Below are 13,203 nucleotides of genomic sequence, written 5' to 3'. Positions count from 1 at the left end.
AAATGTTTTGCTAAAGAAGATCTCACTATTCCGTTAGATGAAATCCAAATCAACGAAAAACTCCAATTCATCGAAGAACCCGTCGAAATAATGGATCGTGAGGTTAAAAGACTTAAGCAAAACAAGATACCAATTGTTAAGGTTCGATGGAATGCTCGTAGAGGACCCGAGTTCACCTGGGAGCGTGAAGATCAGATGAAGAAGAAATACCCGCATCTATTTCCAGAAGATTCGTCAACACCTTCAACAGCTTAAAATTTCGGGACGAAATTTATTTAACGGGTAGGTACTGTAGTGACCCGAACTTTTCCATGTTTATATATATTAATTGAGATTGATGTTTACATGATTAAATGTTTCCAACATGTTAAGCAATCAAACTTGTTAAGACTTGATTAATTGAAATAGGTTTCATATAGACAATTGACCACCCAAGTTGACCGGTGATTCACGAACGTTAAAACTTGTAAAAAAACTATATGATGACATATATATGGTTATATATATAGTTAACATGATATTATTATAAGTAAACATATCATTAATTATATTAACAATGAACTACATATGTAAAAACAAGACTACTAACTTAATGATTTTGAAACGAGACATATATGTAACGTTTATCGTTGTAACGACATTTAATGTATATATATCATATTAAGATATATTCGTACATCATAATATCATGATAATATAATAATTTAAAATCTCTTTTGATATTATAAACATTGGGTTAACAACATTTAACAAGATCGTTAACCTAAAGGTTTCAAAACAACACTTACATGTAACGACTAACGATGACTTAACGACTCAGTTAAAATGTATATACATGTAGTGTTTTAATATGTATTTATACACTTTTGAAAGACTTCAATACACTTATCAAAATACTTCTACTTGACAAAAATGCTTACAATTACATTCTCGTTCAGTTTCATCAACAATTCTACTCGTATGCAACCGTATTCGTACTCGTACAATACACAGCTTTTAGATGTATGTACTATTGGTATATACACTCCAATGATCAGCTCTTAGCAGCCCATGTGAGTCAGCTAACACATGTGGGAACCATCATTTGGCAACTAGCATGAAATATCTCATAAGATTACAAAAATATGAGTAATCATTCATGACTTATTTACATGAAAACAAAATTACATATCCTTTATATCTAATCCATACACCAACGACCAAAAACACCTACAAACACTTTCATTCTTCAATTTTCTTCATCTAATTGAACTCTCTCAAGTTCTATCTTCAAGTTCTAAGTGTTCTTCATAAATTCCAAAAGTTCTAGTTTCATAAAATCAAGAATACTTTCAAGTTTGCTAGCTCACTTCCAATCTTGTAAGGTGATCATCCAACCTCAAGAAATCTTTGTTTCTTACAGTAGGTTATCATTCTAATACAAGGTAATAATCATATTCAAACTTTGGTTCAATTTCTATAACTATAACAATCTTATTTCAAGTGATGATCTTACTTGAACTTGTTTTCGTGTCATGATTTTTCTTCAAGAACTTTGAGCCATCCAAGGATCCATTGAAGCTAGATCCATTTTTCTCTTTTCCAGTAGGTTCATCCAAGGAACTTAAGGTAGTAATGATGTTCATAACATCATTCGATTCATACATATAAAGCTATCTTATTCGAAGGTTTAAACTTGTAATCACTAGAACATAGTTTAGTTAATTCTAAACTTGTTCGCAAACAAAAGTTAATCCTTCTAACTTGACTTTTAAAATCAACTAAACACATGTTCTATATCTATATGATATGCTAACTTAATGATTTAAAACCTGGAAACACGAAAAACACCGTAAAACCGGATTTACGCCGTCGTAGTAACACCGCGGGCTGTTTTGGGTTAGTTAATTAAAAACTATGATAAACTTTGATTTAAAAGTTGTTATTCTGAGAAAATGATTTTTATTATGAACATGAAACTATATCCAAAAATTATGGTTAAACTCAAAGTGGAAGTATGTTTTCTAAAATGGTCATCTAGACGTCGTTCTTTCGACTGAAATGACTACCTTTACAAAAACGACTTGTAACTTATTTTTCTGACTAGAAACCTATACTTTTTCTGTTTAGATTCATAAAATAGAGTTCAATATGAAACCATAGCAATTTGATTCACTCAAAACGGATTTAAAATGAAGAAGTTATGGGTAAAACAAGATTGGATAATTTTTCTCATTTTAGCTACGTGAAAATTGGTAACAAATCTATTCCAACCATAACTTAATCAACTTGTATTATATATTATGTAATCTTGAGATACCATAGACACGTATACAATGTTTCGACCTATCATGTCGACACATCTATATATATTTCGGAACAACCATAGACACTCTATATGTGAATGTTGGAGTTAGCTATACAGGGTTGAGGTTGATTCCAAAATATATATAGTTTGAGTTGTGATCAATACTGAGATACGTATACACTGGGTCGTGGATTGATTCAAGATAATATTTATCGATTTATTTCTGTACATCTAACTGTGGACAACTAGTTGTAGGTTACTAACGAGGACAGCTGACTTAATAAACTTAAAACATCAAAATATATTAAAAGTGTTGTAAATATATTTTGAACATACTTTGATATATATGTATATATTGTTATAGGTTCGTGAATCAACCAGTGGCCAAGTCTTACTTCCCGACGAAGTAAAAATCTGTGAAAGTGAGTTATAGTCCCACTTTTAAAATCTAATATTTTTGGGATGAGAATACATGCAGGTTTTATAAATGATTTACAAAATAGACACAAGTACGTGAAACTACATTCTATGGTTGAATTATCGAAATCGAATATGCCCCTTTTTATTAAGTCTGGTAATCTAAGAATTAGGGAACAGACACCCTAATTGACGCGAATCCTAAAGATAGATCTATTGGGCCTAACAAACCCCATCCAAAGTACCGGATGCTTTAGTACTTCGAAATTTATATCATATCCGAAGGGTGTCCCGGAATGATGGGGATATTCTTATATATGCATCTTGTTATTGTCGGTTACCAGGTGTTCACCATATGAATGATTTTTATCTCTATGTATGGGATGTGTATTGAAATATGAAATCTTGTGGTCTATTATTATGATTTGATATATATAGGTTAAACCTATAACTCACCAACATTTTTGTTGACGTTTTAAGCATGTTTATTCTCAGGTGATTATTAAGAGCTTCCGCTGTCGCATACTTAAATAAGGACGAGATTTGGAGTCCATGCTTGTATGATATTGTGTAAAAACTGCATTCAAGAAACTTATTTTGTTGTAACATATTTGTATTGTAAACCATTATGTAATGGTCGTGTGTAAACAGGATATTTTAGATTATCATTATTTGATAATCTACGTAAAGCTTTTTAAAACCTTTATCTATGAAATAAAGGTTATGGTTTGTTTTAAAAATGAATGCAGTCTTTGAAAAACGTCTCATATAGAGGTCAAAACCTCGCAACGAAATCAATTAATATGGAACGTTTTTAATCAATAAGAACGGGACATTTCACATACCTTGACAAGTTTGTCATTGTTTTCATTGATGACATACTTATTTACTCAAAGAATGACCAAGAACACGGTGAACATTTGAGAAAGGTGTTAGAAGTATTGAGGAAGGAAGAATTGTACGCTAAGTTTTCAAAGTGTGCATTTTGGTTGGAAGAAGTTCAATTCCTCGGTCACATAGTGAACAAAGAAGGTATTAAGGTGGATCCGGCAAAGATAGAAACTGTTGAAAAGTGGGAAACCCCGAAAACTCTGAAACACATACGCCAGATTTTAGGACTAGCTGGTTACTACAGAAGGTTCATCCAAGACTTTTCCAGAATAGCAAAACCCTTGACTGCATTAACGCATAAAGGGAAGAAATTTGAATGGAATGATGAACAAGAGAAAGCGTTTCAGTTATTGAAGAAAAAGCTAACTACGGCACCTATATTGTCATTGCCTGAAGGGAATGATGATTTTGTGATTTATTGTGACGCATCAAAGCAAGGTCTCGGTTGTGTATTAATGCAACGAACGAAGGTGATTGCTTATGAGTCTAGACAATTGAAGATTCACGAACAAAATTATACGACGCATGATTTGGAATTAGGCGCGGTTGTTTTTTGCATTAAAGACTTGGAGGCACTACTTATATGGGGTCAAAAGTATTATATATACTGACCACAAAAGTCTTCAACACATATTTAATCAGAAACAACTGAATATGAGGCAGCGTAGGTGGATTGAATTATTGAATGATTACGACTTTGAGATTCGTTACCACCCGGGGAAGGCAAATGTGGTAGCCGATGCCTTGAGCAGGAAGGACAGAGAACCCATTCGAGTAAAATCTATGAATATAATGATTCATAATAACATTACTACTCAAATAAAGGAGGCGCAACAAGGAGTTTTAAAAGAGGGAAATTTAAAGGATGAAATACCCAAAGGATCGGAGAAGCATCTTAATATTCGGGAAGACGGAACCCGGTATAGGGCTGAAAGGATTTGGGTACCAAAATTTGGAGATATGAGAGAAATGGTACTTAGAGAAGCTCATAAAACCAGATACTCAATACATCCTGGAACGGGGAAGATGTACAAGGATCTCAAGAAACATTTTTGGTGGCCGGGTATGAAAGCCGATGTTGCTAAATACGTAGGAGAATGTTTGATGTGTTCTAAGGTCAAAGCTGAGCATCAGAAACCATCAGGTCTACTTCAACAACCCGAAATCCCGGAATGGAAATGGGAAAACATTACCATGGATTTCATCACTAAATTGCCAAGGACTGCAAGTGGTTTTGATACTATTTGGGTAATAGTTGATCGTCTCACCAAATCAGCACATTTCCTACCAATAAGAGAAGATGACAAGATGGAGAAGTTAGCACGACTGTATTTGAAGGAAGTCGTCTCCAGACATGGAATACCAATCTCTATTATCTCTGATAGGGATGGCAGATTTATTTCAAGATTCTGGCAGACATTACAGCAAGCATTAGGAACTCGTCTAGACATGAGTACTGCCTATCATCCACAAACTGATGGGCAGAGCGAAAGGACGATACAAACGCTTGAAGACATGCTACGAGCATGTGTTATTGATTTCGGAAACAGTTGGGATCGACATCTACCATTAGCAGAATTTTCCTACAACAACAGCTACCATTCAAGCATTGAGATGGCGCCGTTTGAAGCACTTTATGGTAGAAAGTGCAGGTCTCCGATTTGTTGGAGTGAAGTGGGGGATAGACAGATTACGGGTCCAGAGATTATACAAGAAACTACCGAGAAGATCATCCAAATTCAACAACGGTTGAAAACCGCCCAAAGTCGACAAAAGAGCTACGCTGACATTAAAAGAAAAGATATAGAATTTGAAATTGGAGAGATGGTCATGCTTAAAGTTGCACCTTGGAAAGGCGTTGTTCGATTTGGTAAACGAGGGAAATTAAATCCAAGGTATATTGGACCATTCAAGATTATTGATCGTGTCGGACCAGTAGCTTACCGACTAGAGTTACCTCAACAACTCGCGGCTGTACATTACACTTTCCACGTCTCGAATTTAAAGAAATGTTTTGCTAAAGAAGATCTCACTATTCCGTTAGATGAAATCCAAATCAACGAAAAACTTCAATTCATCGAAGAACCCGTCGAAATAATGGATCGTGAGGTTAAAAGACTTAAGCAAAACAAGATACCAATTGTTAAGGTTCGATGGAATGCTCGTAGAGGACCCGAGTTCACCTGGGAGCGTGAAGATCAAATGAAAAAGAAATACCCGCATCTCTTTCCAGAAGATTCGTCAACACCTTCAACAGCTTAAAATTTCGGGACAAAATTTATTTAACGGGTAGGTACTGTAGTGACCCGAACTTTTCCATGTTTATATATATTATTTGAGATTGATATTTACATGATTAAATGTTTCCAACATATTAAGCAATCAAACTTGTTAAGACTTGATTAATTGAAATAGGTTTCATATAGACAATTGACTACCCAAGTTGACCGGTGATTCACGAACGTTAAAACTTGTAAAAACTATATGATGACATATATATGGTTATATATATAGTTAACATGATATTATGATAAGTAAACATATCATTAAGTATATTAACAATGAACTACATATGTAAAAACAAGACTACTAACTTAATGATTTTGAAACGAGACGTATATGTAACGATTATCGTTGTAACGACATTTAATGGATATATATCATATTAAGAGATATTCGTACATCATAATATCATGATAATATAATAATTTAAAATCTCTTTTGATATTATAAACATTGGGTTAACAACATTTAACAAGATCGTTAACCTAAAGGTTTCAAAACAACATTTACATGTAACGACTAACGATGACTTAACGACTCAGTTAAAATGTATATACATGTAGTGTTTTAATATGTATTTGTACAATTTTGAAATACTTCAATACACTTATCAAAATACTTCTACTTAACAAAAATGCTTACAATTACATCCTCGTTCAGTTTCATCAACAATTCTACTCGTATGCACCCGTATTCGTACTCGTACAATACACAGCTTTTAGATGTATGTACTATTGGTATATACACTCCAATGATCAGCTCTTAGCAGCCCATGTGAGTCACCTAACACATGTGGGAACCATCATTTGGCAACTAGCATGAAATATCTCATAAAATTACAAAAATATGAGTAATCATTCATGACTTATTTACATGAAAACAAAATTACATATCCTTTATATCTAATCCATACACCAACGACCAAAAACACCTACAAACACTTTCATTCTTCAATTTTCTTCATCTAATTGATCTCTCTCAAGTTCTATCTTCAAGTTCTAAGTGTTCTTCATAAATTCCAAAAGTTCTAGTTTCATAAAATCAAGAATACTTTCAAGTTTGCTAGCTCACTTCCAATCTTGTAAGGTGATCATCCAACCTCAAGAAATATTTGTTTCTTACAGTAGGTTATCATTCTAATACAAGGTAATAATCATATTCAAACTTTGGTTCAATTTCTATAACTATAACAATCTTATTTCAAGTGATGATCTTACTTGAACTTGTTTTCGTATCATGATTCTGCTTCAAGAACTTCGAGCCATCCAAGGATCCATTGAAGCTAGATCCATTTTTCTCTTTTCTAGTAGGTTTATCCAAGGAAATTAAGGTAGTAATGATGTTCATAACATCATTCGATTCATACATATAAAGCTATCTTATTCGAAGGTTTAAACTTGTAATCACTAGAACATAGTTTAGTTAATTCTAAACTTGTTCGCAAACAAAAGTTAATCCTTCTAACTTGACTTTTAAAATCAACTAAACACATGTTCTATATCTATATGATATGCTAACTTAATGATTTAAAACCTGGAAACACGAAAAACACCGTAAAACCGGATTTACGCCGTCGTAGTAACACCGCGGGCTGTTTTGGGTTAGTTAATTAAAAACTATGATAAACTTTGATTTAAAAGTTATTATTCTGAGAAAATTATTTTTATTATGAACATGAAACTATATCCAAAAATTATGGTTAAACTCAAAGTGGAAGTATGTTTTCTAAAATGGTCATCTAGACGTCGTTCTTTCGACTGAAATGACTACCTTTACAAAAACGACTTGTAACTTATTTTTCCGACAATAAACCTATACTTTTTCAGTTTAGATTCATAAAATAGAGTTCAATATGAAACCATAGCAATTTGATTCACTCAAAACGGATTTAAAATGAAGAAGTTATGGGTAAAACAAGATTGGATAATTTTTCTCATTTTAGCTACGTGAAAATTGGTAACAAATCTATTCCAACCATAACTTAATCAACTTGTATTGTATATTATGTAATCTTGAGATACCATAGACACGTATACAATGTTTCAACCTATCATGTCGACACATCGATATATATTTCGGAACAACCATAGACACTCTATATGTGAATGTTGGAGTTAGCTATACAGGGTTGAGGTTGATTCCAAAATATATATAGTTTGAGTTGTGATCAATACTGAGATACGTATACACTGGGTCGTGGATTGATTCAAGATAATATTTATCGATTTATTTCTGTACATCTAACTGTGGACAACTAGTTATAGGTTACTAACGAGGACAGCTGACTTAATAAACTTAAAACATCAAAATATATTAAAAGTGTTGTAAATATATTTTGAACATACTTTGATATATATGTATATATTGTTATAGGTTCGTGAATCAACCAGTGGCCAAGTCTTACTTCCCGACGAAGTAAAAATCTGTGAAAGTGAGTTATAGTCCCACTTTTAAAATCTAATATTTTTGGGATGAGAATACATGCAGGTTTTATAAATGATTTACAAAATAGACACAAGTACGTGAAACTACATTCTATGGTTGAATTATCGAAATCGAATATGCCCCTTTTTATTAAGTCTGGTAATCTAAGAATTAGGGAACAGACACCCTAATTGACGCGAATCCTAAAGATAGATCTATTGGGCCTAACAAACCCCATCCAAAGTACCGGATGCTTTAGTACTTCGAAATTTATGTCATATCCGAAGGGTGTCCCGGAATGATGGGGATATTCTTATATATGCATCTTGTTATTGTCGGTTACCAGGTGTTCACCATATGAATGATTTTTATCTCTATGTATGGGATGTGTATTGAAATATGAAATCTTGTGGTCTATTGTTACGATTTGATATATATAGGTTAAACCTATAACTCACCAACATTTTTGTTGACGTTTAAAGCATGTTTATTCTCAGGTGAATATTAAGAGCTTCCGCTGTTGCATACTAAAATAAGGACAAGATTTGGAGTCCATATTTGTATGATATTGTGTAAAAACTGCATTCAAGAAACTGATTTCGATGTAACATATTTGTATTGTAAACCATTATGTAATGGTCGTGTGTAAACAGGATATTTTAGATTATCATTATTTGATAATCTACGTAAAGCTTTTTAAACCTTTATTGATGAAATAAAGGTTATGGTTTGTTTTAAAATGAATGCAGTCTTTGAAAAACGTCTCATATAGAGGTCAAAACCTCGCAACGAAATCAATTATTATGGAACGTTTTTATTCAATAAGAACGGGACATTTCAATATCGGTTCTTAACAGTCAATTTGTTTAGTTCTCAATAATCAATGCACATTCGTAGGGATCCATCTTTCTTCTTAACGAACAAAATCAGAGCGCCCCATGGTGAATGGCTAGGTTGGATAAAACCACAGTCAAGTAGTTCTTGGATTTGACTTTGCAATTCTTGCACTTTGGATGGAGCGAGTCTATACGGTGCACGTGCTATGGGTGCAGCTCCCGGAATAAGATCGATTTGGAATTCAATCGGTCGATGAGGTGGAAGACCCGGCAATTCATCGGGAAATACATTGGAAAAGTCACTAACAATTGGCACATCGTCGATATGCTTCTCATCGGACTCGAATTTCTTAACGTGGGCAAGGATCGCAAAACAACCTTTACGAAGGTATTTTTCAACTTTAAGGCACCAGACGAGGTTGAGTCCGGCGCAAATCTTATCGCCATTGACAATTAAGGGTTCACCATTCTCGATAGGAATTTGAATCGCTTTAAGATCACAAAGGATGTGAGATTTCGTTTTGGCTAACCAATCCATACCAATGATTACATCGAAGCTCCCAAGTTTTATAGGTATCAAGTCAATTTCAAACTCTTTACCCATTAAGTTTAACGTACACCCCCGGTAAAATTTGTCGGCACTCAATAGTTTCCCGTTGGCCACTTCAATGGTATAAGTAGTATCTAGTGGAAGTGGTGGAGTACTAAAAGAATGAGTCAGTGTCTTGGATACAAAACTCTTGTCGGCACCCGAATCGAATAAACAAGAGACATAAGAATTGTTGAGAAGAAACGTACCCGTGACTAGTTCATTGTCATCTCGGGCTTCCTCGGTGTTGTTGTTGAAAGCTCAGTCGCGTGCATTGGGATTAGCTTTCTTCTTTGGGCATGCATTTCTAAAATTACCCGGTTGGCCACATTCAAAACAAACGCCCAATTTTGGCTCATTGGGCCCCTTTTGAGTGACGGGGGCGGCACTTGTACAACCGTTGGCCAAATGACCACTTCTTTAGCACCGGTGGCAAAACGGCTTGTCACATTCACCATAGTCATGTTTGTGGCATTTGTTGCAAAAAGGTTTATTTTCGACATAACTTTTCTTGCCGTCGGAGGTGAAAGGCTTTTTGGTGAAGTTGTTGTTCTAGTTGTTTGATGGAGTGGCTTCCCATTTTCTTTTGTTGCCACCCGATTTATTCTCGGCCTTAGGTGTCGGTACTACAATTTCATCTACCGTCTCTATCAATTGAAGGGCCATCTTCAAAGCTTCTTGTAGGTTAGCGGGTTTGGATGACATTACCCCATGTTTGATGCTCTTAGGAAGGCCATCCATGTAAAGTTCAACTCTTAGTGACTCGGGGTACACGAGGTTTGGGCACATTAAGGATAGCTCGGTGAACCGTTGATTGTAAGCCTTGAGGTCGTTTTCGACCGCTTTTAAAGTTCTTAGCTCTTGTTCGAGCTTGCGAGTCTCTTCACGAGGAAAGTATTCGATGATCATCTTTTCTTTCATATCGGGCCAAGAGAGAGCGTGGGCTTCATCGGTACCCACCGATTGTACACACGTGTTCCACCACGTGAGAGCAACACCAGCGAAAGTGTGGGTGGAATATTTGACCTTGTATTGGTCCCGACAATCGCTTATGCTAAAGACGGCTTCCGTTTGCTCAAACCATCGAGTGAGAGCAACCAGTCCTCCGGTCCCATCGAAAGTATGAGGTTTGCACCCCATGAAAGCTTTGTAGGAGCATCCCTCGTTTGAGTTACCGGCTCCATTGTTGTTGTTGTTGTTGTTGTTGTTGTTGTTGTTGTTGTTGTTGTTGTTGTTGTTGTTGTTGTTGTTGTTGTTGTTGTTGTTGTTGTTGTTGTTGTGGTTGTTGTTATTGTTGTTGTTGTTGGATGAGTGTCCGGCCATGGCCGCATCTACGGCGGTGGCTATCATTCGTTGAAGAGCTTGTTCGGGAGTTTCATAGCGTGGTACACGGCGAGGAGGCATTGTTCCTTCAAAACACAAGAATATCGTTGATTAGTATTCTTAATAATACTAACCATGATATGGAATAAGGATAGAGAGAAAATTTTCCTTAGCTCGCCTTAAATTCTTTATGTCATAATGTCAGAACGTCCATATGAGTCACCGTAATATAATCCCGGAAATTATATTACCCTAATTCATATGTACATTCGACATTATTTCACTAAGTCAAGGTGGCGTGTCAATCAAATTAAACAACGTGAGATTAAGATGAAGTAAAAGTTAGATATGAATAGAAGAGTTCGAGTATAAATGCACAAGTAGTCAAGTAATTCCTACTTCAAGTCTATATGCCGGTTGTAGTCTAGACTCACTAATGTACCCTATGACTCGGGGTTGACACCAACGAACTCTAAATCCCTACAACCAATGCTCTGATACCATCTGTAGTGACCCGACAAAATCGTCATTGACGGCGCCGTCTACTTAGGTCCCGTTACATGGTCATAGGTCTCTGAGACAACGTTTGACCAAAAATATGTCGCATTCATTTCAATTATAAAGATGTTTCAAAGTTTGCAAAGTAGTTCGACGACCAAACATGTTACAACGTTTTAAGTACAATTAAAATCTATGCGACACAAATTAAGTTAAGTCAAAAGACGCTCCACGTATGCATGTATACTCGACATCCAAGCAAGTATCAAAAATAATGTGCAGAAGCATGTATCACCTAGCGTTCAAGGACTTGAGAAAATATATAGAAAACTGTCAACGAAAAATGTTGGTGAAATCATAGGTGTATTAGTAACGTTGTTTTTGAACCACAAGATTTAATATAGTTGATTATCCAAATCGTTTGTATTCCAAAAGTATGTTCGCGAGCACCCAATTAACAAGACTTAACTGTTTTATACCCTGTTACGTAGTGTTAGAACATACACTATACTCGAAAATAAATTTCATCCACTAACGGTAGCGAACCGTCCGAATGAGGGTTCGTCAAGCCCAATGTGATCACATAACATAAGTTCACGTTTACACCCTGCAAGTGTAACTAATGATAATTTAATTGAGGCTTTCTGTTCTAACTAGCTGTGGAATGTTTTTTTCGTACTTGTGTTCAAAGCATAAAAGTATGATACGTATATGTTTCTCATCCCATAGTTTAAAAGTAAAAGTTGTTGAAAAGGTGGGACTATGATCTCACCTTGGTTGCACGAATAGTAAATTTTACTTCACAAAGTAACGTGTGCAAGAATGAATGCTAGTCTTGACCTAAACAAATAGGTTCGTATCAATATCGGTAAACACGGTTGGTCAAAGTGTTCAATTAGTCCTATGGCTCATTACAACTCGATTAATATAGCATTTGAGTCAACTTGTCAAGTTTCATGCAAGATACAAAGATAAAAGCATGTTAGAATGATTGCATAAGTATATGGTTAAGTTTGGACAAAAGTCAACTTTCGTCAAGTCAAAGTCAACAAAAAAGTCAACACGTTCGGGTCGGGTCCCGAACTATTTTTTCGAGGTTTTTAATCATATATGAGCATGTTAGAACAAGTTTCATGTTAATCGGAGATGCGTAACATAGTTAGAATTAAACCAAAAATTGCACTTTTGGACAGCAAGGTTTGGAGCGTCGCTCAAGGGTATGGAGCGCCGCTCCATGTATCTGTTCAGCAATTCTGGGCAGTTTAAACACTTAATGCACGAATCCAACTTCAAACAACCATAACTATTGAACCGTAAACATTCAAAACACGTATCTTATATCGTTGGAAAGGTAATTTAACAAGGAATACAACTAAACACTTTTCATCAAACAAAAACATCATTCACAATAATCGAATTTTCATCGATTTATCATTTAAAGCGCGTTATGAAGGTTTCAAGTTCGTAAAACGTATAAGATGATTCGGGAACTTACTACACACATATTGTAGTGACCCGAACTTTTCCATGTTTATATATATTAATTGAGAGTGATATTTACATGATTAAATGTTTCCAACATGTTAAGCAATCAAACTTGTTAAGACTTGATTAATTGAAATAGGTTTCATATAGACAATTGACCACCCAAGTTG

This window comes from Rutidosis leptorrhynchoides, chromosome 2 (assembly GCF_046630445.1).
Source record: "Rutidosis leptorrhynchoides isolate AG116_Rl617_1_P2 chromosome 2, CSIRO_AGI_Rlap_v1, whole genome shotgun sequence".
Taxonomy (NCBI): domain Eukaryota; kingdom Viridiplantae; phylum Streptophyta; class Magnoliopsida; order Asterales; family Asteraceae; genus Rutidosis; species Rutidosis leptorrhynchoides.
This window is presented reverse-complemented; position numbering follows the sequence as displayed.